This window comes from Dipodomys merriami, unplaced genomic scaffold (assembly GCF_024711535.1).
Source record: "Dipodomys merriami isolate MVZ:Mamm:240054 unplaced genomic scaffold, mDipMer1.0.p SCAF_156, whole genome shotgun sequence".
NCBI lineage: Eukaryota > Metazoa > Chordata > Mammalia > Rodentia > Heteromyidae > Dipodomys > Dipodomys merriami.
In genome coordinates this window covers 1,733,157-1,737,784 of record NW_027202893.1, presented here as the reverse complement: position 1 = coordinate 1,737,784, position 4,628 = coordinate 1,733,157, and positions in this window count along the sequence as shown.

Genomic DNA, 4,628 nt, shown 5'->3' with positions numbered 1-4,628 from the left:
GACTCTGTTAAATAATGTAGTTTATTGAAGTCTCTGAGTGAGGGGAAATGGAAACTAAACTAGTTTTTGGAGAAGCTGGTTTCTGGGATTATAGGTCCTGCTAGTGATTTTCTCAAGTTTCTTTTTCTAAGGTAATGAATATGTCCCAGATTTGATTACCTGGATACCACAATCTTAAAGCCAGAAATAGATTGTATGCTCCCTCTTAATGCAGTCCTGCTCCCTCATTCATTAAGCTCAAAGACTAAATGAAAATTATGAAGGGAAATGGGCCTGAGGATTTCCATCCTCTTGCATACAGCTTAAACTTCCATGCTCTTACTGAGCTGAGGGAATTGTAAGTTTCTGTTGTGGAATAATAGCACCCTGAGTCCAGAAAATATATCCCCAAATCTCACATCATCTTATCCCTTAATTTTTGCTTCTTACACAAATTGATTCAATTCTAGGAATAGTTTTGTCTATATTTAACCTAAGATACCCTCCTAAGTGTGTCTTGTTTCAGAACAACCATCATTCTGACCAAGTCTCTACAATTTTTTTCACTTCAATAAAGAGAATAAAGAGATATTTTATTAAGAAAGTTCCTAAACCAGGCACCGGTGGCTCATTCCTGTTATCCTAGCTAGATACTCAGGAGGCTGAGATCTGAGGATCGTGGTTTGAAGCCAGCCAGAGAAGTCCCAATGAGATTTTTTTTTTTTTTGGCCAGTCCTGGGACTTGAACTCGGGACCTGGGCATTGTCCCTGAGCTGCTCCTCCTCCCCCTCCCCCCCCCCCAGTCATGGGGTTTGAGCTCCGGGCCTGGTCACTGTCCCTCAACTCTTTAGCTCAAGGCAAGTGCTCTACCATTTGAGCCATAGCTCCACTTCCAGCTTTTTCTGCTTATGTAGTGCTGAGGAATGGAACCCAGGGCCTCATGCATGCAAGGCAAGCACTGTACCACTGAGCCACCTTCCCAGCCCCTATCTTCTTTTATTTTGCTCAAGGCTAATACTCTACCACTTGAGCCAAAGCACTACTTCTGGCCTTTTCTGTTTATGTGGTACTGAAAAATTGAACCAAGGGCTTCATACATGCTAGGCAAGCACTCTACCACTAAGCAACATCCCCAGTCCCACAAGAGACTCTTATCTAATAATGAATCACTCAAAATCCAGAAGTAGGCCTCTGGCTCAAAGTGGTAGAGGACTAGCCTTGAGTAAAAAGAGCTCAGGGACAGCACCCAAGCCCTGGGTTCAAGCCCCACGACTGACAAAATAGGAAGGAAGGAAGGAAGGAAGGAAGGAAGGAAGGGAGGAAGGGAGGAAGGGTGGAAGAGAGGAAAGGAGGGAGGAAGGGGAGGGAAGGAGGGGGGAGGGAAGAAGGGAGGTAGGGAGGGAGGGAGGGGAGAGAAAGAAAAAGTAAGTTTCCTGCCCAATGCCAGTGGCTCATGCCTGTAATCCTCGATACCCAGTAGGCTGAGATATGAGAATCTAAGGATTATGGTTCAAAGCCAGCCTGGGTAGGAAAGTCCATGAGATTCTTATCTCCAATTAAGTACTAAAAAAGCCAGAAGTATATTTGTAGCACAAGTAGTAGAACACTAGCCTTGAGCATACAGTAAGCTGGGGACAGTGTCCAGACCCTAGTTCAAGGCCCCAGACTGGTACACACACAAAAAAGTTCCTATCTAGAAGAGACAATGTTAGTCTAGGATTAGGGGATATAAAGAGAACAGTCAGTGAGCTGTGCTAATGTCAAGTATTTATTTTATTTTCTTTGGGTCCTACTGGTTGACGACTACAGAGAGGCAGTCTAAGAAAGGATAAAACGTGGCAAATCCTCCTGATCAGAAGTAATGAAATAGTAATAATTGCATCTGCTATCCAAACCTACCTAGCCCCACAAAAATTCCCTTCCAACTCTATTTGTTTTAACTTCAGTTTAATAGAAAATAAAAATTATAAATAAAAACAAATTCTAAGAGACTGATCAGAGCTTTAGTCTGGCTCTGTCAAAATTGAAAACATAGCCTAGGTGTTGTCTCTACCTGGCCTAGCTTTTCTTCCTATATGAACAATTCACCATGAACTGAAATCAGGTTTTCCTGTGGAAATTTTGTCTTGATTGGGAGATAGAAGCTGAGTTCTTTCTTGCAACTCTTAGTGTTTATTTTTATACTGTATGTCCATAAATTGAGGATGTCTTCAGTTTGAATCTGATAACATTGACTGCCAAACACCTCATTTAATGTATATGGCCTTCAACATTTCTGTACAATAAAGATCAGTCATTGTGTCTCTGGTATCTGTGTGCACAGCTTCATAACTCCATTTGTTTTCATTAGAAATAAATTTCCAGCCGGGCGCTGGTGGCTCACGCCTGTAATCCTAGCTACTCAGGAGGCTGAGATCTGAGGATCTCGGTTCAAAGCCAGCCGGGGCAGGAGAGACTCTGAGACTCATATCTCCATAAACCACCAGAAAACCGGAAGTGGCGCTGTAGCTCAAGCGGTAGAGCACTCGGCTTGAGCTGAAGAGCTGAGGGACAGCGCCCAGGCCCAGAGTTCAAGCCCCACGACCGACAAAAAAAAAAAAAGAAAGAAATTTCCACAGTCAGATTCTGGTGGCTCATATCTATAATCCTAGCTACTCGGGAGGGTAAGATCTGAGGATCTCAGTTCAAAGTAGGCCTGGGCAGGAAAGGCAGTGAAACTTTATCTCCAGTTAACCACTAGAAAACTGGAAGTGGCACCATGGTTCAAAATGGTAGAGTGCTAGCCTTGAGCAAAAGAGCTCAGAGACAATACCCAGACCTCAAGTTTAAGCCTCGTGACTGGCAAAAAAAAATAAAAACGGATGAGCCAAACATTGGTGGCTCATGCCTGTAATTCTAGTTACACTGGGGGGGGGGGGGGGGATGAGATATGAGGATCCTGGTTCAAAGCCAGCCCATGAGACTTATTTATCTCCAATAAACCACTCAGAAAACCAGAAGTGGTGGTGTGGCTCAAGTGGTAAAGCACTTGCCTTGAGCTGAAGAGCTGAGGGACAGCACCTAGGCCCAGAGTTCAAGCCCCATGACTGACAAATAATAATAATAATAATTCCACAGACTTTCCTACCTGGGCTGGCTTTGAACTGTGATCCTCAGATCTCAGCCTCTTGAGTAACTAGGATTACAGGTGTGAGCCACTGGTGCTAGTTTGAGCTGGTTATTATTATTATTATTATTATTATTATTATTATTATTGCCAGTTCTGGCACTTGAACTCAGGGCCTGGGCACTGTTCCTGAGCTGATTTTGCTCAAAGCACTCCACCACTTTAGCCACAGCACTACATCTGGCTATTTCTTCTGCATTTGTGGTACTGAGGAATGGAACCCAGGGCTTCATGCATGCTAGGCAAGCACTCTATCACTAAGCCACATTGTCTTCCCAAGCTGGATTTTTGTTTTGTTTTTTGGTTGGTCATGGGGCTTGAACTCTGGGCCTGGGTGCTGTCCCTTAGCTCTTCCGCTCAAGGTAAGTAAGCCCTCTACCACTTGAGCCATTGCACCACTTCCAGTTTTCTGGTGGTTTATTGGAGATAAGAGTCTCATGGACTTTCCTGCCCGGGTTGGCTTTGAACCTTGATCCTAGATCAGAGCCTCCTGGGTAGCTAGGATTACAGGTGTGAGCCACTGGCGCCCGGCCTGGGCTGGTTATTTTTTAAGTGGGTTCTTATTTCCTCCCCAGGTCCCTGAACTACAATCTGTCCTACTTTTGGCTTCCACCACACCCAGCTTCTTCCATTAAAAGTACTAGAGTTTAAACTAAGGGCCTTACACTTGCTAGGTTGCCCCTCTGTCACTTAGCCACACTTCTGGTCCTGCTTTTTGCTGGTTATTTTGGAGATAGTATTTATCAAGCTTTTCTGCCTGGGTTAGCTTTGAACTTTTTTTTTTTTTTCTGTCGGTCATGGGGCTTGAACTCGGCCTGGGGGCACTATCCCTCAGCTCTTCAGCTCAAGGCTAGCACTCTACCACGTAAGCCACAGCGCCACTTCCAGTCTTCTAGTGGTTAATTGGAGATAAGTCTCACAGACTTTCCTGTAGGGGCTGGCTTTGAACAGAGATCCTGAGATCTCAGCTTCCTAAGGATTCAGGTGCGAGTCACCTGTACCCGGCTCGTGTTGAACTTTTGAATCCCCTGAAGAATCTGGGAGTAGCTGGGATTTCAGGTTTGTACCAGGCCTGGCTCCTAGTTGTTACTCTTGACATAGTTTCTCTCTTCTTTTCCTAGTGGCCTCAACCAGGGGTCATCACCCTCTATCATTTGCATATGGAGTGGTCCTCTAAATTGTCTTTCTTTTCTCCTTCCCCTCTGCCAGTCTATAATCTTCCTAATCTACTCTTATTGTCCCAGTTTACAGACAACCACCCTGAAACATTCCTTAATTTCAACAAGAAATTATCCTTAAACACTTAGAATGCAGCTGGTTTGGTAAGGATCATGTGGTTATTTCTGTGCCTTTGCAAGGTATACTTAAATATTTAGGTCCCAATCACCTTCTTCCCTAATCATATACTCTAAGACATGAAGTTCATGGCTTCACTCTTGATTAAATCAACTTCAGTGACTATGACAACCATGCCATATCAGTC